Genomic DNA, 24,730 nt, shown 5'->3' on the forward strand with positions numbered 1-24,730 from the left:
GAATAGGAATAGTTGACAAATATTTAAAAAACTGACGTCATCCTTGAGTCTTCCATCTGGGATACATGCTAATAAATGGTAATGAATTTGTACTGTAGGTAAGTAGTTTCCACAAAAAGGAAACAGATACATTTCAATAGACCGCAATATATGCCACAAAGTCTAGAACATGCCTGTGTTTTTACTGGAAGCATGAGGCTATTAATCCATGTTTATTAAATCCAACACCACACTTTAGCAGATGATATGTTGGGCAAAGCCTGGTTGATACATAATCTATATAAATTATTAATTGATAGTCATCAAAATATCCCCACCATCCATTTCTAAAACCCAGAAGGTCTAAATTGATCTTAAGATTTCAGCTCTTTAGATGTGAACCTGTAGAGACCATCGTTTGGACACATGTGTTGGTGCAATGAAGTATTTTTTAATAGATTTAGTACTACCTGACCCACCATATTCACCTTTTGAAACCCAGGACATTTCTGTTTTAGCTCAAAGCATCTCTGCTTGGGCACATGTGCTATGCACATTTTGCTGGTGTATCTAAGGCTGGATACATAGAGGAACTAAGGCTTTTCCTTAGGGAAATTCAGAAAAATTATCTTCCATTACATTTCTCAAATGCTACTCATTAAAAGCTGAAATAAACTTTGATGCTCATGGCTAACAATGCAGAAAGGAGTTGCCACCCTGCAGCTCAGCTCAATTTCAGAGAGCAGACAGGATTTCCAGATGACTTGGCGTTGGATTTGATTTTCACCCACAATTATCACCCAGACATCTCCCCCTCCTGGCTTGTTTTCTGGTATCTTTAAGCTTTGTTTTTTTTTTTTTTTTTTTTTTTAATAGTCCATTTTCTGAATCAAATTGTCTTTTAAAATACATGCCCAATCACTTACTTACCACTTGTGAAGTTTAGCTGTATCTGCCATTTCATTTCTGATAGACTTTCCCAATTTATAATAATGTATAAAAGAGACGAGGGAGGGAGGAAGGAAGGAATAAAGCCCATTCCTTCCTGGGGCTCCCCCACCTTTTTCCCTGCTGATGAATTCATTGTTTTGATTTCTCCAGGAGCTGGGAAACTTTCAGGCATGCCAATGAGAATTTTAAAAATGAAGCTCTCATTCAGGAGTCACACAGTGGTGATACACAGGCCGATCCTCAATTTAAAACATTATTGCATACCATCTTTCTCCTTTTATAATAATCCATTAAATGCTTTCAAGTATGGAGAAGGAATAGCAACCTGTAGCTCCAAATGGAACCCAGATGACCTATAAAGCACACACCAACTCCCTGCCTGAGTTGTTAGAGCTCTCATCTCTAATGGATGGCGTTGTTATTTTACCATCCAGACAAATGCACACATCAATTATACGTCCTCCAATGTCATACATCACTTTTTGAAGGCAACCTGTCTTTTGGCTGTTATATGTGTCATTTTTCTCCTTAACCTCTGAGAAAACACTGGTATGTGCGTGTGTGTTGTGAGGGATGATGTCCTCAATTTACATCTAATCATCAATAATTGGACAAGACTTTGGGAGAACATTTCATGCTTATTTTCTCAAGAGCAGACTGTACTAATACCGTTCAGTAATTGTCTATGACAACAATAGCAGTTCTCAAGAGTATAATGAATCTAAGATGCTTTTCAGAGTAAATTGCTCTTTGTAATGTATGGAATTTCTGAGTTGACTTAATTTCTCACACACACACTCTTGTACACACAGACAGACACACACATACATAACACACTCATACACGTTCATTATGTTTCCTTTAATATATATGTGTGTGTCTGTGTGTGTCTGTGTGTGTGTATGTGTGCCGCCAAGGGTTGATAATCAAGATAATCAGCATCTTTTAAACAGCATACAATTAAGGAAAAATTATAAAAGCTACTCTTTATTTTTGAAAGTGTCCTACAGCATATTTTCAATGGCATCATACACTAAAAGTTTTATCTTCCTTTGTAGTATAATTATTCAAAATTCTGAGTGATTTTGTTAGTCTAAATAGTATTTTTAATAATATCCAGAGAAAGAGAAAATTCTAGAATGTATGGGTGATGTGGAACCCCAAAAAGACTAGAACGTGAAACAACAGTTAGTTACCAATCATTTCCTCAAAATGATTTAGAACTGGACTGGGTGACTGACTTTTGTAATTTTTAGACTTGCAAAGATGAGGCAGGAGGATGGCTGAAAGTTCAAGGTTAGCCTGAGCTACATTACGGCTTCTGAAATGTGTCAATTAGCTGCCGTACTTACTCTGCTTTCCCATTTGTAGCCTCCACTCCACGGATTCTTTACTGTAATTGGAAGCGATTCCTTCATTTCTCTGCATAGCAAATGACCACACAGGAAACCACACTCACACAAACATGAATGCATGTGTGCACACACAGCACACACATACAAAGATTGTTAGAGTAAAAATAAAAGCTTCCTCCAATGTAAGGCTCTCCAGGTATTTGCTAAGCAATGTTATTGTCTTACTGTTCTGACTTCTTCTGGAATAACGTTTTCCTTAAGATTCAGCCTCTTTTAATATAGCTAGTCATAGCGACCTAGTCTATGATCTCCCCGTATTACCAGAGCTCTATGGAAAGAATACGTACTCTGTTCATGTCTCTCTACCCTGTAGCACTCTGCACAGTGGAATCAAATGAGAACTTAAGAAAACCCATAAAATCAGATCATAAAAATTCCTAAACCTGCATAAGAACTTGGCAAAAATAAGGATTATTTCTGTGGGGGAGATCCCAGGGCCATGTACATGGTGGAGTTGTCAATCAAGCACTATAGTCTGTACCTTATCAGTATTATTCTTTTCTAGGAGCAGGTAGATAAAGAATCACGTTGTTTTTTTGTTTGTTTGTTTTGTTTTGTTTTGTTTCCCATTACATAGACCAATTAGGTTTACCATTAGGTAGACCAGTTCATGGAGGCATTGAGCTGGGAAAGATTCTCCTTTTCATAAATTCAAGAGAGAAATTGGTTAGACACATCACTGGAGGACTGGGGAAGCACCATGGACTAGAACTTCTGATCTGATTACTTTTCCTTTTTCTTTTCAAAATAATTAATTATACTCATGTTTCAGTGTGTACATGTATACATGTGTGTGCATATGTGTGAGTGCATGTGTGTGATTTCCAGGGCAAGACTAGAGGTCAGAGGACAGCGTTCAGTAGTCTGATCTCTCCTTTCACATGTGAGTCCCAGGGACGAAGCACTAATCATCATGCTTAGTGTGAAGAAACATGAAACAACAAGCTGGCTCACTGGTCATGGGCTTTCAGCTTTCTTATCTCATGCATGTTTGTTCCCTGTGTCATCTTTTTTTTTTTTTTTTTTTTTTTTGGTTTTTTGAGACAGGGTTTCTCTGTGGCTTTGGAGCCTGTCCTGGAACTAGCTCTGTAGACCAGGCTGGTCTCGAACTCACAGAGATCCGCCTGCCTCTGCCTCCCGAGTGCTGGGATTAAAGGCGTGCGCCACCACCGCCCGGCTTCCCTGAGTTATCTTATGCGTTGGTTACTCTCTGGATTCTTCCTAACGTTGGCTTCCCCTGCCCCAAGCCTACATTTCTATCTTCTAAGTCAGCACCCTGTATTATTCTAAATGTTTCTATGAATGATCTTGATTTTGAGATTATAGCAATTATTTCTTTATTCTTTATATATTTGAGTCTACCCTGTGCCTGGAATAGGTGAATGTTAAGGAAGTATGCATTGAACTAATTAATATTGACATCACTGTTTCAGCTATCTGTTGTCTTGAGACTCCAGGTCACTTGCTTGTTTTTGAACAACAGTTTTCACAGCTGCAAAACTAGGATTTCATTGGATCTGGAGCTGTAATGAGGATTAGCTAAGATAAAGTGTTTAAAAGATATGGTATTGTTTTTATGTATGCATTATAAACAGTTGCTAATTAATTTTTAAATTAGTTATGGCACTCTGGCTTCATCACTAACCATAATGCTATTGAAATTTTTCCTTCTACAAATCAGTCAACACTTAACATTAAAATCAAAAGTAAATTTGAGTTTTTTTCTTATATTTCCATATATTTCTATTTGATAGACATAGACTTTTTATTCTCCAGCTCATTTCTCTATGCTATTATTGTGGTTAATTAAAAACTGGTACACAGATTTACACTTTTGTGGTGAAGGAAGAAACAGCAGACAAAGGAAATAAGATTGAGCTTAAGAGAAATAAATGGAGTGAGCTCCACATTCGCAACAGTTGCCTGTCGGCAGGCAGTGTCCAGACAGAACACAGAAGCCGTGGTGAGTCAGGGATAGAAAAGTACAAACTCATGAGATTGAGCCATTCAAACCAGAAGGTCATAGTATGAAAGAGGAAGGAGGCACAGCTGTGGTTGCTGTGGAATGCCCTTCAACTCTGAGCTGAACAAGGGTCTGGGCATAAAGGTGGAGAAATCCCAAAGTCTGAAAGAAGAACCATAGGAGTCAGTATGCCAAATAGACGTAGAGTCCACAGAGCAGTAAGGGATGTTTATAATCCGGCCGGGAGAGAGAGGGACAGGGGGAGAGAGAGAGAGAGAGAGAGAGAGAGAGAGAGAGAGAGAGAGAGAGAGAGAGAGATCAAATATGAGTTCAACAGAGTATTGGCTTAAAAGTACTATCTGAGCCAAGGCCACTGATAGATTTCTCTAAAACAAGGACTTGAAAGGCTGAGAGGTTGAGGTAGGAGGGTCAAGAGTTTCAGCCGGCATGGACTTCAGAGCAACACCTTGTCTCAAAAGACCGAAGTGAATAACTTACTTAATGAAATAAATAAATGTTGTTGGAAGTATCAAAATTATTCCAGAAAATTTATCTCATAGATATTTTACTGAAGAGACGTGAAGACACCCCAGTTCTGAGACATGACATATACTTGTATCATTCCAGAAACATTATACATAACAGCTACACTCCAGAAATGATCCAACAGCCACCAACTGGTGAATAAGTACAAAAATCATTGGTTTCCTATACTCTGAAATATCATTCAGCAACCAAGAGAAATGAACATACACTCACACAAAAAATATAGATAAAATTCATAGGCATTAAGCTAAGGGTGAGTAGTTGATAAAGACAGTAGAATTCTAGGGGGGAAAAGCTGCATTAAATGGAAGCAGATGAGTGTGCTACAAAAGAAATCTGCAGATGGCATGGAATAATTGGAAATTTTAAATAATTTCTTATCCCTAAGTGATGATATATGACTACACGTACTTTTCAAAACTCATCAAATCATGGATTTAAATGAACAAAATCTACTTTGCCTTTTTTGTATTCTTTCCAATTTAAGAGCATCATTTAATTTAGCATGTGTGTGTATGTGTGTGTGCGCGCGCACACACACGCACACATGCTTTCAAGCTCACCAATGTATTCACATGAACATCAAAGATCAGCAACTTGTAAGTGGCAGTTCACTTCTTCTACCATATACGTTAAGGAGATCAAATTTAAGTCCTTGAGTTTGACAGCAAGTGCCTCTACCCACTGAGCTTCCTTACCATCCATTAAGAATTAAAACAGAAAGCAGAAAGAAAGAGAGAGGGGGAGAGGGAGGAATAAAGGAACGAAGGAAGGAAGAAGAAAAAGAAAAAAACACATTTTCTTAAAATACTTTTGGAGTATTATTTAGGCATTTTTATTTCTCCACAAAAATCCAAACAAACAAATAACAACCAGTGAGGTCGGCCAGTGCTTGCCACTGATTTTTAAATACAAGTCAGTGTGCTTTCTAATATCAGAGAAGTATAAAGTTGACTCAACAGAACCTGTTAGCCTGAATGGCTGACTGACCTGCCCTTGAGGTCCTGACAGGTTATGTCCTCAATTGCAACAACTGTGGGCACCTTCTGTGCATGTTCCCTACATTCAAGACAGGCCTTGCCTTCCTTCTCTTTCTTCTTCTCTCTTTCTTTCTGCTTCTCTGCTTGTCTGTCTCTCTGTGTCTCTTCTCTTCTCTTCTCTTCTCTTCTCTTCTCTTCTCTTCTCTTCTCTTCTCTTCTCCTCTCCTCTCCTCTTCCCTTCCCTTCCTTCCTCTTCTCTTCTGTCACTCCTGTTCCCAGAGACCAGTCTACCCCCTCCCCTCCCTTCATTTTCCATTCCCTTTCCCCCAATAAAATCCCCTCCAGTGAGTTCTGTTGCATGGCATCTTTTTCTCTCATGCCGCTTCTTTAAAATTACAGCACACCCTGCCATTTTATTCATTTGCTCACTAGAAACATCTTTTGTTCAAAGTACTGACAAAGAAGATCTTTCTTAGGTATCTATACCTTTTTTACAAGTGTATAGTAAGTGCATTTTAATCACATGCTTAATTAAGAATGGTTTCTGCAATGCTCAGGTTCAGAAATCTGAGCATAAACCTTGTTTATAAGAATGGGCAGAGATGAATATAATGATTTGTTTCCTTTAGAGACTGACCTTGTGATGTCCTTCCCCCACTTCTTCCCATAATTAATTCTATTTGTCTCCAGTAAATCTGGGCAGTACTTATAACGCCATAGAACATCTCATTAAAATGTCTGAAATAAACATCACATATAACTCATCTATCCTATTTCATTTCTCTCAATGAACAAGATTCTCATAATTCACATAAAATTCCTAAGCAGGAGTACCCAATGCAACTTGCTACTTCTGCTTTGGAAAACATGGTAGGTAAGAGATGGGTCTAGGTCATTTTGTAGCTGATAGCTCACCAATGGTCATAATGGAGCGTTAGCCATTTTGAATCCCCAAATTCTCATCTCTAGAATCCACACTGCTCTGTAAAGGTGTTTGTGTGAATACTGATGTTTTCTATAAAACATTTCCCCAGCTCCTCACTCAGGGTAGACTTCCCATAACCCTAATGTATCTTTAGTTCAGCATCCCCATTGCCATCATCTTTGGATATTTATGTCCAGGGCCTCTAGAACTTGGATTTCTTTCCTCATTTATTAATTTCCCTACTTTCTTCATTTCGTTTCTTTTTAATTCATTTCTTATGCATTTATTCTGCTCTAAAAAGGAGGAATCTATTTAATTGAAGTATTGGTTTTAGTTGTTTTCCAGTTAATCAAAGATATATTATACCTTGGACAATAGAATCCTGTTGCTGATTCAGTGTCATTATTGGAGTCTAACTGAGCTACCTAAGGTGTCTTCAGCTGAAATCAATTTCGTAGTGTGAATTTAATTGTATTTTATTCTTTTGTGAAAAAGAAAATTCTTTGATATTATTCCCACATCTATCATAAGCACCTGTAAAGATTTTAGGACAGTTGAGCTAATGGGAGGACCATAATAATATATTACAGCTCAGCTGGTTCGTTATATTTTAAAGTTCTATTCTGTCCACATTTTCCAGCAGAAAGAATAATAATAATAATGGATGGTAGCAAAAGTAATAAAAGCAGTCTTAATATTTTATACTGTAAAACACTGGTTGTTTAAGGTTGTCAAGGCAGTGTCTAAAAAATGTTTTCATAAAGCAATACACAAGCTCTCTGAACCATTATGTAATGCCAAAAAGGAAGGTCATATAACTTTCTCATAAAATCTCCTGGTTTTGCATCAGGTAAAATGCTCCACAGTAATTGTATCTGCTGTCCATCACTGTCCCTCAGGGACGCATGCTGTTAACAGGGTCATTTCAACTTCACAGTCGAGGACACTGAAGCACAGACACATTAGTGCTAACTTCTCCAAATGAACACCGTGAACTAGTGAACCAAATCTCCGTGTGACAAGGACAACTCTCAGAGTCAGGTGCCACGCAGGAAATGCCACCAGGAAGGTTAATTTCAGATTAAACTGGGGTGGCATGAACACTGGATCGTCTAGGGAAGATGTGCTGAAATGCACAGGGACAAGGTTGGTCATGGTTCACAAATCATACCTACCAGTGCTCTCCTCTGTGTGCTCAACTTTATTTCCAGAAAACACTGGTGTCACAAAGACTATTTGTTTTATCATTAAAGTGGAGACAGAAAGCAATACTTTTTCTTCTTCCTAATAAGAATTAAGTGCTTCATCTACTGGGGTCTGCCACAGTTATGTTTTACTCTGTTTATACAAGAAGTAATTTTCAGCTTCAGATAACTAAAATCACATAAATAAGATAATGCCTGTTACACAACAAAAACTGTTTTTCACAGGCAGACTGGCAGATGCTGGGTCAGCCTAGACAAAGAAGTTAAGTACCGAAAGCAAGAGAAGCCCAAATATGGCATTGAATGTAACAAATGGTAGGCAAATAGGGTTTCAAGATCCATATTCATTTCATATACATTTGCAATTCTTTGAGTATAACATTCAAAAATATCAATATGGCTTGGGGTCTTTCTAAGGAATTTACTATAAATGTTTTGAATACACATTCCACAGTTGTTACTGGACATCCCCCAACAAGACCAAAATGCCAGGAGGTTGGTAAAGTGCATGACAATGAACCACTCTGGAGACAGTTCCAGGGAACAGTCTCTGCTTTCCTGCACATGAACAGCTACTAATATAGTAGAAGCTTATCAACTGTGATTGGCTAGTACATTACCTGAGATTGGAGAGTGAGTGTTCATATCACCAGGGTCTCTACGCAGAAGCACAGGAAAGGAGACCCAGAGAGTACAGATTCAGTAGGTCAGCTACCAGCACCTTAGGTTGCTTCAGAACTCAGTGTTCTGAATTCTGGGAATACTTAGCAGCATGGTGTGCCATACTTCTTATTCAGGCATGCAGTGTGCCGGGTATGCTGGCCTTCGGGTGATGTCTGCATTTTCTTCTACAATATTCCCCTCAAAAACCGATCCAAAGTCTGGTGTGCCATGCAACCCAGTTTAGTATATTTCAAACTGATCACAGACTTTCTGCGGCCTGATAATGGCAGGAGAGTTCTACAGACCCCCAGACCACAGTCCATTAAGGATCAAGTCTTTTACAGTTGAAGGAAATCCTTTTTCTCTCATATAATGAGATTCAATGGTGTTATAAATTCTTTGTTGCTTTTCCCCCATTTAAGTTACTCTGAGCATTCTGTTTTTTAGAGAGACAGAATATATACATTTATTAAGAGCATTGAAGTAATTTGTTATTTGTATATAACATGAAGTAATCAAATCAGGGTATGATGGTTAGTGTTGATTATCAATATGACAGAACAAGTCTCCAGGTACACATGTGAGGGATTATTTAGCCTTTGGCAACACCTGTGAGAAATCATATCAGTTAAATCTATTGAGGTAGGAAAACTCATACTGAAAATGATGGTACTATTCTCTGGATCGGGATTCTGAATTGTATACAATGGAAAATGCTGGACACAAGCATTCCTCACTCTCTGTTCTGATGGGGGGATGCAATGTGACCAACTGCCTCCACCTCCTGTTGCCTTGGCTTCCCCACCATGATAGACTTTACCTTGAACAGTGAACCAAAATCAATCCTTCTTACATTAATTTGGCCACAGTATTTTATTACAGCAACTAAGACATAGAACATCAGGTGCCAGCATCTCTTCAAACGTGAGTCAGTTTCATATACAGGGAATTTCTTACTCTTCTAGTCCTTTAAAAATACATCACAAATTATTTTAACTTACAGTCACAATGCTATACCAACAAAGAACCATAAATAATCCTTCCTCCATCTATTTTCCCCTATACTCTTTCCAATTTCTAGTCATTGCTATTATAAAATTTCATTTTTTTCCAGCAAATAAATGGTACTCTGTGATATTTGCCTTTGTGTGGCTCTTTAACACGATGATCTCTCGTTCCAACCATATCTCTGCCTAGGGCAGAATCCTAGTTTTTCATGGCTAAATTTCTTTTATATATACATATATATGAACATACACATATATGGCTAGAATAACATGAAATACTAAGAAAATGTGCCCTATGTCTGTGTTGATCTGATATTTTAAGCATCATGCAAAGTACTGCTCTTTGGGGGTACAATGTTCTCATCTTTGGTCATGCATACAGTAGTAGAACCAATGAGGCACAAGGTCACTCTACTGTTAGGTATATACAGTGGAGATTTATAACTGTTGACATTTACATCTCCAGACTTATTTCAGTCCTTGAGATATTGAGCATAGCAAATATTAGACCATGATGGTGATTTTAGGGTCTAAATTCATTTCAAACATATTTATAATTCAGCATACTAAAATGGTTGTTATTTTCTTAGCAAGTTGACAGGTAGTCATGATAGCTGACTGATGTAATAGGAAAATACACACTGGTTTATCCAAGGAAGGTAAAGACAAACCCCAGTGAAATCAGTCTGCTGTTTAATAAATTCTAATCTCCTAGGACATGACTCTGATTTGTATATATGATGACTAGCATTAATTGCCCATGCTACAGAGTTTAGAATCAGTTGGGAGATGAGCCTCTGGGATGCTTGAAGGGCTTGTCTTGATTATGTTTGTTAATTGATATGAGGACACCCATTTTAATTGTCAGAGTTGGGGGGAATCAGTCCTGGTCAGGAATCCTGAACTGTATAAGATGGAGAAAGTGGTCAGAGTACTGTCACGTATCCGTCCCTCTCTGCTTCCTCATTGTGGCTGACACCTGCTGCCTTGATTTCATCTCCATGATGTATGGCTGTTCCCTGAACAGTGAGAAAACCAGCTCTTCTTTCCTTAACTTGTTTTTGTCAGAGTTTCTAGGACTGAACAGGTACTAGATTCTTGGGATTTTCATTAGACAGTCATTGTTGGAAACAACTCAATAATTCATCTCTTGGAAAAAGATAAAAATCTAGAATACACTATTTTATGAAATGGATTACTGTTCTTTCCAATAGCAATGACGAATTTCAAAAATGTCTGAGTAAATAAAGCTAGATATGAAAGTATATGATGTGTCTGTGGATATGAAGTAGTGTGCAAAAATCACATATGTTTCTATTCCGATGAAAAGCAAAATTCTGTCCTTAAGTGACGTGCTCTTGTGAAAGAGGTACAGAACTCTTTTAGGATAATCAAAATAGTCTAGACATTGCTAGGCTACATGGTATTATGGCTATTCTTATCAACTTGACTACATCTGGAATTACTTAACCCTCAAGAGGCAAGGTACACCTGTGTGGAACTTTTCTTAATTAAATCCTTTGAAGTGGAAGACCCACTTTTATCTAGATCTTTTGAAGTGGGAATGTCCATCTTTAATGTGGGACACACCTTCTGGTGACCACCTAAATAATGGACAAGGAAGAAGTTCTTGTTTGTCTGCTTGTTCTTGCTGGCAAGTCCATTCCTTCGCTGGCATTATCATCTACTTCTTTAGGATACAGCATAGACCAAAGAGCAGCTGAGAATGCCAGTCTCATGGACTGAACAGCTATTGAATTCTTGGGCTTTCCATCAGTAGGCAATTATTGTTGGACTAGCTTGACCACAGCCTGTAAGTTATTTTAATAAATCCCATACATGTGCGTGTGCACATGTGTGTATGTATGTGTGTATGTATGTACTACTTAATAGAGATGATAGGTAGATATAATAGATGATGATGATGAAGATGATAGATAGATAGATAGATAGATAGATAGATAGATAGATAGATAGATAGAAAATGGAGAAATTAGATAGATAGATGGATAGATAGATGACAGACAGATGACAGATAGATAGATAGATAGATAGATAGATAGATAGATAGATAGACATAGATATGTAGACCGACAGATTCATTTCATCAGTTCTGTTCCTCTAGAGAACCCTAACATACATGAATGTATCTATTTATCAACACTTGTTAGATAGATAGATAGATAGATAGATAGATTGATGATAGACAGACAGACAGACATAGATAGGTAGACAGATTCATTTCATCAGTTCTGTTCCTCTAGAGAACCCTAACATACATGAATGTATCTATTTATCAACACTTGTTAAACCATGCTTTCTTCACCCCACTCCCCAACAATACAACTGTTGACCTGCTTCTGTATTCTGAATTCTTGATGGTGTTTCCTTGAGAAGCTCTCACCCCTCACTGGGACTTCACACACCTTACGTGGACCCTGGGGTTGTGCACTGGGTTATTATCTGGTCTTTACTGTGTTGTATATTTTCCAACCAGCTATAACTAGCTATACTTCCCTCTTAAATGATTGTCTTACTGGTTACAGTTTTTAATCATCATCACATATTTGTGATGCTTAACTAATACTAAATAAATACAAATGTCTTTTTTTATATTTTGGTTTTGAGCCTAGCCTTTAATGGCTGAGCCATCTCTCCATCCCCAAAACGTATAGCCTAGGCTGGCCTCCAACTCATGATTCTCCTGCCTCTGCCTCTTTCAGCAAATCCTACTTGTGTGCACCACCACAACTGCACGATTTTAATCCCAGGACTCGGGAGGCAGAGGCAGGCAGATCTCTGTGAGTTCGAGGCCAGCCTGGTCTACAAGATCTAGTTCCAGGACAGGCCCTAAAAAAAACTACAGCAAAACCCTGTCTTGAAAAACCAAAAAAAAAAAAAAAAAAAAAAAAAAAAAAAAAAAAAAAGTCTTTTTATTTCTTTCAACTAGGATTGCAGAACCTTAAATCAAGACAATGCTGCCTCAACAAAGTGTTAAGCTCAAAAGGTGGTTAGCATTTTACTAACTCACAGAGAAACTTTAGATAGAAAAGGATCATTGGTTACTACATGGTGCACATTTAAAGCCCTTAATGTGAGAATTAAGGAATTAATCATGACTAATGATATTACCATGAACATAAGGCAGAGACAGGGGTGGGTATCATCTATCTGTGCCTTACTGCACAGCAAAAGCTGGTGTCCTCTGTTTCTATGACTATGGGGAGATGACAGTCAGAAGTTTCCCCACACTGTTACAACGTCAAGAACTCCATCTGTAGTAAACACTGACACTTACTAGGTAACCACGGTGAGTTTGGAGTGGTTCTCATAGTGACAGTGACTATAGGTCCACCTAACTGCTCCCCTAGCTTCATCATGCTGTAAGAATAGAGCAAAACGTTTCATGTGCCCCTGACTTATTCAAAATAGAAACAAAGCAGGTAGTGAGAAAATTCCCTGATATTTTATAAATGCTAAACTCTCTGGTGCTTTACAGTACTGTTTGGAAATTCTGAAAATTCTAAGTAATTTCTAGAAAATTCTGAAAGCCAGCGTTTGCAACATGGCTTTTCGTCTCCTTAGAAAGGCATCATCAAGTCTGCAGACATGAGGACTGTGAACTCCTTCCCACAATTCACACATTTGGGGCACTGTCGCTTTAGCGTGGCTTTTTTATATTGCACTTTATTATGACTCTATCTATGTAAATGTAAACACAGCTTCCCTGGACATAATTTCATAAAGCCAAGCTATCTCCTATCTTTAGCACTGAAATTCAAGTGGCAAGCCTGACAAGCGAAGAAAAATGAACACCGTTAACTTCAACCATCCCTGCTCATCTGAAAGCTTATGTCAGTTTCTAAATAAGCTTTTCATTTTTCTATTCAGTCTGCTGATCTTTGTTGATTTACAGCACGGATGAGCATAGCACATGGCAACTTGTATAGTGAATTTTTCCTAAATAATAAAACATTTATTGCAGACACATCAAGCTAGCTAGTGGCTCGAAATTATTGTGGCAATGAAGTGCCGTGTTAGCAACTCATTTATATCCTACCAGCGACTCTCCATTACCAAGGTAAGTAATTTAATTCCATCTAGGAAGAATGAGTTAGCAAAGTATATTTACTGACATTTAGGGAAAAAAGTACATGCTTAGATCATATTACTAACTATGATGAGGATCTGTTTGAACTGAATGCAAACAAAACTAACTAGCAGAATGGACTGAATTATTTCATATAATTTTTTGCTAAAGAGTTGGTAAAATAAAATAACTCCAGAAAACATTGACGTATGTAGTACTATGTTTAGTGTGTGTTAGCTGGGAGTGTCTAAGCTTTAAAGTGTAATTTGATATACTCTCTCTTTTGTCTTTGTTTTCTATTTCTCCTTCAACTAAGATACAAACTGTTAAGTTTATTATATTTTCTAGCATCGGTTATGAGTCACAAATTTATAGAGTGCTTTCACTTTTCACTTATGCAAGGCACTTGCTCATATAACCCACTCATCAAATTAATACCAAGCCCTTTTTAAATGCTTGTTTACCTTAATTAAAGGTCCTGATTTTCTGTTCATGTCCTATACCTGGATAATTGCCCATTTCTCTTTGTTTGAAAAATAAATAATTAAACATTTAACTTTAAAAACTATGAAGTGTTCTATGTGAATTTTTGGATTTATACAAATACTGTTACTGTCTTCTATTGTATCTCCATCCCCAGTAGAATTTTATATACATTCATTTGGCTAGATTTTTTTTGTTTTGTTTTGTTTTTGTTTTTTATATAAGAGAGAGGGTTTCTCCGTAGCTTTTGGTTCCTGTCCTGGAACTAGCCTTTCTAGATATTTTTAGGTATTAGCTCCTAATCACAGGATTGTAACTTAAGTGCATATCGTACACATACACTTATCCTTCGAGAGTGACTCCAATACCAAGCTGTAATATCCAATGAATGTCAACATCTAAGTTATCTTATTAATCTATGAAACATATATTTCTCTAGGATTAATTACAAGAGTAAGGTTCCTGAGTCACACTCAAAACTCACATAAATAGAGAGAGCAAGAAGAAAATGTGATAGTCTAGATGAAAATGCCCAAATATGTTTGCAAATATATCAGGAACATAAGTGGTGTACTGACCCAGGAAGATGAAAACATATGTAGTAAATCCCTGGAGTTCTTCAAGGTTGTGACCAGTGTGGATAGTCATGAACACACCTTCAACAGCAAAGATGCCTGCATTCTCAGAAAGCCTATGGGTATAGTGATGGTCAAGTTTGTGGAAAGGCTTGATTTCACAACCTCTGCAGTTATTCTAAGTGCTTAGAATAACTGTGATCTTAGCAGACAGGCTAAAGCTTTCCTTTCTCCCCACTGTCTCTACAAATTTAATTTAATTATCACAGTTTTGCTTATCTCAGGGTTGTAAATTATCTTTATTTTAATCACCCAATTACTGAGTTTGAATATCTCTAAAATTTTTCATGATAGGTTTAGACTTTCTCTTCAGTACATTATACACACAGAACTACTTTGCACATTATGAACTGATTTTGTGTTCTTTTGTTTTATAACTTTAGAAATTGCATGTGCATGCTATATACTAAATGCCATGTACATCACTTATTTCATGTAGCCAGATCTATGTATATTTTTACTTTGATATTTACTTTGGAAGGTTTGAAGAGTATCTCCATTCATGTCCCAGAGGCAATGCGATATATTTTCAGGTCTGCTATGTCCCTTCTTCACATTATAATACTGAGTACAACTGAACTCCACTTTTTGATGCAATGTTAATTAGAAAACCTTGTCTATTTTTTCCAGGTAGTAGGCTGTTTTCAAGCACTCTTTGCTTCATAATCCATGTATAACCTCATGGTCTCCACTGGTCAATTATTTTCCATCTATAATGAGATCTCTGGTCTTTAAATCTGCCTTGGTCTTTGAATTTGTCACTCAGCAAATCTTAGATTACATTTATTAAATAGATTTGTTTAAGAAAGGATACAATTTTCACCTTTGCTTTATAGATTCTTCATATGCCATTTTAGGAAGAATTTGCCAAGTTCCTCAAATATCTAACAATATTTTAATTAGTTTTTTATTGAGTTTTTAAAATATTTTTATTTAGATTTGGATGTATCATGATAAATTGGCTAAAGACTTCCCTTATATAAACTGTAATAAAGATACAATGATGAAAGCAGGGTTTATTTTGGTTTAGGGTCATTTATAGGTTTATGACAGAAAAATACTTTTTTACCTTTAAAATTCCATATTATTTTCCTATAATATTTTTCTATCTGATTATTTTATTCAGATATTGGATAATTTAGGCTTTGTGGGCTAGTCAATGTATCATAACCATTTAATTCTGTCATCGTAACGAGCAAGAAGCTCCCAAACAATAAATCAACAGTTGGACATGGCCATGTTCCAATAAAAGTTTATTTAGGAAAGCATTTGACAGCTGGGTTTGGCTAGCAGGCATTAGCTGGCTGAACCCTGCTATAGAGGAATAGAGCTAACTTGTTTAAGCCATTGTGTGCAGCAAATTTATTAAATTCCCTAATTAGTAGGAATAATTGGATTGCTGATTAACTGTAGGGGATTTTTATTATATAGACACATGACCTGTAAATAATGATAGTTTGTATCTTCCATTTTAATTACTGAACTTTTCCCTAATTAAAAAGTTGGCGAGAATCTTCCATTTTGTTCTAAAAATCAAGTGGTAGTGGGTATTTTTGTCTTGATGCTCACTTTCCTGGGGAAATGGAGTCTCTTTAGTGAATACAATTTTGCAGCCAGAGTTGGAATTCATTCATCTATATCAACTGATAAATTCACGAAGTTTTATCTTTTATCAGATAAGGATATATTAGTTACTGATCCTCATCTCATTTTTGTAACCAACTTCCTCATAACATTTCTCTCTTTAAATTAGTTTTCAAATAAAAATATATGGACACTGAAAACTACATCCTTTAAGCACAGAGTTCAAATAGTTGCAACAAATGTAAACACCTGAGTAGTTATAATATTAGTAAATGCATGGATCATTTTTGTATAAAGAAAAGTTTATTATTGTTTTGGTCTTTTTCTCTATATTTCAAAACCTAAGATATAGCTATTCTTCCTTGTATCACCAAAAATAAGGCTTCTCTGTTTTGGAATGCTGCATAAATTAAGCCATTTTTCTCTGCTCATGTGTTTTCTCTGTATTGATTCTACTGAGAATATAATTTATCCATCCCCTTTTATAATTTATCACTCTAGGTTTATTTTATGAATCTAGAAAAACATTGTCATGTCATCTTTTAAACACTACTATGAATGCCTGTGTTCATAGTTTTGTGTGGATATTTGGCTTCAGTTTCTTAAATAAATACCTATGATGACTTAAGATTTTCAATTGTGTAAATGTACCACATTTTCCTTATTCATTCTTTGTTTGAGGAGCATTTTGGGACTACACAGCAGAAAAAAAAATAATGATATCATGTAATCTGCAGGCAAACAGATGGATCTAGAAAACATCATATTGAGTGAGGTAACCCAGATCTAGAAAGACAAGTATCATATGTACTCACTCATAAGTGGTTTTTAAACATAAGGCAAAGAAAAACCAGCCTACAAATCACAATTCCAGAGAACCTAGACAACAATGAAGACCCTAAGAGAGACATACATGGATCTAATCTACATGGGAAGTAGAAAAAGACAAGATCTCCTGAGTAAATTGGGAGCATGGGAACCATGGAAGAGGATTGAAGAGGAGGGGAGAAGAAGAAAGGGGGATAGAAAAAATGTATAGCTCAATAAAATCAATTTTAAAAAAGATTTTTAATGTGGACACTTGGATAATAGTTTTTTTTAGCTTTCTTATCTATTATAGATTTTTAAACTAAATATTTCCATCTAACCATTGTCTTAGTTAAAGTTTTCTTGTTGTAAAGAGACACCATGGCCTCTCCAGCTCTTAAAAAGCATAACTTTTCACTGGGGTCGGTTTAGAGTTCAGAAGGTTAGTCCATTAAGCTTGGTGGGAAGCTTGGTGTTATGCAGGTATACATGGTGTTGGAGAGGAACTGAGAGTTCTACATCTGGATCCATGGCCAGCAGGAAGTGACGGTGACATGCTGCCTAGCTTAAGTTTCTGAGACCTCAAAGCCCACCCCTAGTGAGACATCTCCTCCAACAAAGCCATGCCTACTCTAAAAAGGCCACATCTCCTGAAAGTGCCACTCTTTGTGGGCCCACAGGAACCATTTTTGTTTAAACTACTGCACCATTATTTGAACTACCTCCAACAATTTAATTTTATGTTGGTATGGTCATACAACCCAAAATATCCTTCAGTTTCTTTTTTCTGTCACATGAGTTAGAAGACATGTTTTTTCAACTATTCAAGAGCTTTATTAATAAATTATTACCATCTATTTCTAACTTCCATTTTGTCAGGAATAGATCATGTAAAATAATAATTTTGAATATTTTAAGAATTGTTGTATTTCTTGGTATATAATACATCTTGCTACCGGTTTCATATTACTAAAAAAAATCTACTGTAGTGTTTGTTTGTTTGTTTGTTTGTTTGTTTGTTTGGTGTATGTGACTGTGCATGTGTGTGTGTGTGTGTGTGAGGTGTATAGGCATTTGTGTAGGTTGTAGAGCAGCTGAATATGTATGCACACATGTAGAAAGGTCAGAAGGCAACCAATCTCAGGTTTCATTCCTCAGATATCATCCTCCTTGTTTCTGAGAAAGAATCTTTTATTGAATTTAGGCTGCCTGGCCTGTAAGTCCCAGCAATCCATCTTTTCCCATATAATGCTGAGATTCTACTATAGGAGTATCCCACCATCCCTTGCACACACACTCTCTCTCTCTCTCTCCTGTTTATACTCTCTCTCTTTCCTCAGCTTCATTTAAACTGAATACTTCTTTACTATTCTCTGCTATTGATATCTAGTTTACTACCTAGATTTTTTTCAGCTGTTTGCTTGAAATCACCCCATACACAAGAAACTTGCCAAAGATCCTTTGGAATTTCATCATACTGTGTTGTGATAAGTACTTGAACCTCAAAATAATACATTTAATTTATTTCCACTCCCCTATTTTGGAGACTATGGAATCATATGTGTGTATATATATATATATATATTCCATTTAATGTTTCTATATTTTGATTTATATTATCTGATAAGAAGACTAAAAAAGTAACATGACTGCAAATTTGTATTTAAATCTTTATAATTTTAACTTCTTCACATATATATTTCATCTAGAGTTAAATTTCTTACCTAATTCTTTTTTTATTTTTTATTTATATATTCCACATACCAACTGCATTTTCCCCTTCCTCTTTTCTTTCCAATCTTTCCCACATCCCCACTGCACCTCCGCTCCAATCCATTTCTCCTCTGCCTTCACCCAGACAGAAAAAAGCAGACCCCCCATGGGTATCAACAAAGTGGGCACATCAAGGTTCATCAAGACCAAGGACCTCTCCATGTGTTAAGGCTAAGCAAGGTAATCCAGCATGACAAATAGTCTCACAAGAGTCAACTGAAACTAGGAACAGCCCCTGCTTCTAAGGTCAGGAGTCCCACAAACCCAGCTAAGCCACACAATTGTCACATATACATAGAAGATCCAGCTTGGCTCCATGCAGACTCTCTGGTGGTCTGCCTAAATTCTACAAGCTCCTATGAACCAGGCTAGTTGTTTCTGTAGGCTTTCTTGTGATGTCCTTAACCCCTCTGGCTCCTACAATCCTTCCTCCCTCTCCATATCAGGATTCCCTAATCTCCGGCCAATATTTGACTGTGGGTCTCTGCATCTGCCTCCATCAGATACTGAATGAAGACTCACTGATAACAACTGGGGCAGTCACCAATCTAATCACAGGGCCAGATTAGGCTATGTATCCACCATTGCTAGGATTCTTTTGCTCACCTATATTCAGAACAGTTTTATGCACAATAGCCAGAATCTGGAATCAACCTAGATGCCCCTCAACCCAAGAATGGATAAAGAAAATGTGGTACATTTACACAATGGAGTAGTACTTAGCTGTTAAAAACAATGACATCATGAAATTTGAAGGCAAATGGATGGAACAAGAAATAAGTCTCAAGTAAGTCAACCCAGACCCAGAAACAAACATGGCATGTACTCACTCATAAGTGGATATTAGCTGTAAGGTGAAGAATAAGAGTGCTACAATCCATGGACCTTGGGAGGTTAGATAGCAAGGAGGGACCAAGGGGGAAAGCATCAATCTTCCTTTGGAAAAGGAACTAGAGAGCTCCTGGGTGGACTGGCAGTGAGTGGGGTTGGGAGTATGGGTGGACTGGCAGTGAGTGGGTGGGGTTGGGAGTATGGGGTATTAGAGGGTGAATGGAGAAGAAAAGTGGATACCATCAAAATTAATAAAGATTTGGTTTGAAAAAGAGAAATCTCTTGAGAAAGAGAAATGACGGCTCATCCACAGAAGTGACAACCAATCAGGTGCTAAGGAAACTCCATAAGCGTTGGGGCAGGGTTCTGTTCTTGTCTTTGCAAAAAGTCAAGAGTCCCTGGACATTTAGATGCCTAAAGAAGAAAAGATAATTATCTGGATAGGATCACCAAGCAAAGAGAATTATGACTTATGAGGACAGGTAATCTGAGGGTAAGAATCTATAAACATAAACTAGAATAAGAGTCATGACTCACTTAAAAATCAAAGCTGGCTTGGAGTTGGACAATGGCTCTGTCGTTCTCTAAATCCAAGCATGTCATTAAAAGAAAAATTCAGTTTTTATCTCATGTCAGGAGCCATCTGGTATAGGACAGAAAGAAGAAACGATTTAGAAAATAATTACTTTTCTTCATACATATTTTTGTCTCTATCACACATTTCATTGAATATATGTCTGTATAACTAATGTTTAAGTTTTCCACAATGAACAATGAATTTTCTTGCAGTAATCTTTGAAGTTTCCAGAAAAAAGATGTGGCCCCACAACAATGATTCCACCTGGTTGATGTGAAATCATGATGCTTATAGCAGTACTATAAGACCTGTTTGGGGTACCAGCTGCTCAAGATGGTTCCAACTTGGTTAGCTGAAATGGTGTACTTTTTAAAAATAACATTTTGGCCAGAAATCCCAATAGAAAACTCAGAAAAACCATATCAAATTTTCAGAGACTATTTTCAATTATACCAGACAGTCATCTTGAAACTTTACCATCATTTTACTTTCACAGGATCCCATAGAAAGTACATTGCCCCCATGACAACTGGAAGTAATTTTAGAAGACGACGTCCCCTCTTCCAACAATCTTTGTCCACAAAGTTAGGGACATCAATTAGGGGTTGATTATAATTGGTATAGGGCTCAGGTTGGAGGGGAAATTATGCAGGCTCAGGGATCTCTTGGGGAAAACAAGGAAATTGGATGGGATAATAGATTAGTGTGAGCTTACTCATACTAATAATAATAGTAATAGAGTGAATACTTGTGAGCTATTATTTATAGGCAATTTATATTGGTATAGATTCTTGTATATTGATACAAGCTTAAATTATATTGAATATGTTCCTATTATTGTCTATAATATTTGCATGCCTAGGCAAAGTTATTTTGTCATATCATATGCATGCATGCTTCTACCTCTATTTAAGTAATTTTGTATATTGATAAATTTATGATATATTTATCATATTGCAATATACATTTCTACCTCTGATCAAGATACTTATACATTGTTTACATTTTAAGGTCATTATCCTCATTTGTCACACAGTTGTTTAAAGATTGTTTAACATTCTAATATAAAGTCTTAGTCTTTAAGTTATATAGGTATTAAGAATTATAGGTCAAGAGTCATCCATATTTGTCATAGTTAGACTAATCAAGTTCTTTAGATACATAGGGATTGTATTCTTCATAGATTCTTCAACCACTTAGATGAGCTGTGGAATATGGCATTTAAATAACTTAAGGTTCTGTAGACATGAGACACGATTGCTCCTGACAGCACCAATCTATTCCTGAGAGAATGTTGAGCACTGAAGACACTCCAGTTGGAGCTTGTTTCTTCTTGACAAAACTGGCCTTTGGGCAAGGATCTGCCCACACATCGACCACTGACAAAATGCATGATGTCCGGATAGGACAAGCGGGATACAAGAAAAAAGACGGTCAAATCTTGCCAAGACAGTTTGGAAAATTTTTCTGCCTCTGAAAATGGTCTGTCAGTTACTCTACGCCTTAGCCAAAGTTGCTTCAACGTTGCAAATGAGACTTCTGGTGATTGCCCAGGTAGCCAGTTGTTTCTGTCATTTGTTGCACATTTTGAAAGTTGCTTGATTGTACTTCCTGCTTACTCAAGTAATATTATTTCCCTTCTTTGGTCTTTGATGGGGTTGAAGACTAGATAGTTGTAGTTACTTTCCTCTCTTGATTTGGCCAAATTATTTATAATACAAGACTTAAACTCTTTAGGATGGGATAATTATTGAAACATTTATCACATGGTTCTTGTTTGATACTGTTTATGCTGGTTGTAATTCTAATTTTTATTCCTGATATTTGTTCTTATTGTACATAATTTTGAATTAGGCTTAGAACTCTCTTATTTAAACAAAAAGGGGAGGTGCTGTAGGAAATCTTACAGCCAGTAGCCTTTAAGTTACCCAGCCACTTGGCAAGGCCTCTTATACTATAAATGCTGATGTAAAGCATGTGCTCCTTCTCACTTCCAGCTGCTGGATTCAGTTCCTGTTCCCCATTTGTGTAGAGGACTGTGATCTGTGAGTCTACCCCTAAATAAATAACCCTTTATTATACTCAATTCTCAGCCAGTGTGGCATTTTTTTTAGCTTCCATCTTCAGAATCTTTCCTAATACTTATTATGCCAGTCTACCCTGGATTCCTTCCCTCAGTTTTTTATCTTACTTTCCTTTCTAAAATATATTTTATCAGCATATTAAATTCTAGATTTATGGACTAATCTTCCTATACTTTTTATCTTTCAAATATTTTCTTTTGCTTCATTTTCTCCTGATATATATTTTTCTCCTGATATACATATATAAATATTAATTAAAACCTAATATAATCTTTATATTAGTTCCTCAGTTTTCCAGTATTTAGAGCAATGTATATCTTAAGGCTGTATCTTTTACCATTAACTCTATCTCTTTATGCTTTGATCTCCTCTTTAATTCAGAGAAACCTGTGTTTTCTACTTTGGAACAGTCTCTTTATATAATAGTCTAGGAAATGTCTCCATGAGGAAAAAAAGCAAAAATATGTTTTCAATCTACAAAGGATTTATCTTTATCAGAACATAGATCCATCATAATCTGAGGACTATTTACTCTCTATGTAAGAGATGCAAGTGGAAAAAAATCTTTATTAAATATCCTTTGTGAGAATAAAGACAATTATTATAATGACCATATTAATATTAAAATAAACTTGCCCTATGGCAGTCAATGAAATCTCAAGGAGTGTTTGTAGCTATTGTATTTATACTAAGAGTGACATGAAATCATCACACATTTGCAAATGACAGACAGTAAAGTTGGATAATTTTTAACCTATAATAGATTAATTAATCCAAGTGATGTTTAGAATTTTCACTGGTTAAATAAACCATAGAACACAATTTTAATAGTCATAAATTTATATTAATTAACAATGAATATTGATAGGATAAAAATTATGGCTTAGCACAATTCTGTACAATCTATATTGATTTTTGAAATGACTGACGTTATGTTATGTCTTGCTATGTTGTGTCATGTTATGTTAGAAAACAGTACAGAAGAGACTGTGTAGTACAAATACACTGGGCACCTATTTGAAAGGATAAGCAAGAAGAGCTTTTTAAAAATAAAACAAAATCACTCTTTATCCTATTTTCTTTATTAATGTGATAAGACATGATGACCAAGACATTTTGTAGAAGAATAAGTTTAATGGGGCTGACAATTTCAGAAGGTATGTCCATGGCCATTATGGTGAGGAGCATGGTAACAGGTAAGCAGGCATAGCGCTGGGGCAGTAGGAGAGAGTTTACATCTCGATTCAGAACCATGAGGCAGAGAGAGAAACTGGAAATGGCATGGACTTTTGGAACCTCCAAGCCTCCCCCAGAGACATCTCTTCTCCAATAATGCCATACCTTCCCAAAGAGTTCTACCAAGCAGAGGTCAGGACTGGAATAGATGAACCTTTGAGGGCCTTTCTCATTCAAACTGCCACACTCTACTTTTGCCCCACCACCTTATGTTGTCAGCTATTTTATTTGGCAAGGTATCTGTGACACTTTCTTTGCTCTTTTGTTCAAAGGTTACCACACATTCCCGAGAATGTTAAAGCATTAGATTACACTCTAGTGTTAATCTGCTCTACATTTAAAAAAAGAAGTTGCATACTCAATGAAAGATACTGACAAATAATACATTCTTGGATAACCAGCATCTCTGATTCATTAATCTTAAGGGTCCTGTAGCAACATATTTTACCTATCACATCCTAAGTGAATAGATACTGTTATTGGAATTGAGAGAAATTCTTACTCAATGAATACAATCAATAAATGAATGAATTCTAGTTCATGTGAGAGGTTTTCTACCTTGAAGGCTATGAGTGACAGGCTCAATAAACAACGTTAAATGAGTTCCAAGCTTATGAACATCATTTACAGCAATTGATTACACCAAAGATTTGAAGTAATCATTGAAGCTTGGATCTTTATGATAAGCATATTTAGTATAAATTGAAATTGCTTCATAATATGGAAAAAGCCTCATATCAAGGCTCCCCAAGCCTGTTGTTAATAAAATTAAATAGATTTTGATTTCTTTAGAAAAAATAGTGTATTATTTTAAATTTAATTCTACTGCTTAACATAGATTATGTCTTCTGATTCTTGAAGCAGTACAAAGAGAAGAGAATAATTCAGAGATATCGTTGCCTCAAATTTACAGCCATTCAGCCTGAAAACACAATTAGGTACACTATATCACAGAAAAACAGTTTCTTCTTATTAAAATTTAGCTAGTAAAATGCA

Source organism: Chionomys nivalis, chromosome 18 (genome assembly GCF_950005125.1).
Source record: "Chionomys nivalis chromosome 18, mChiNiv1.1, whole genome shotgun sequence".
NCBI lineage: Eukaryota > Metazoa > Chordata > Mammalia > Rodentia > Cricetidae > Chionomys > Chionomys nivalis.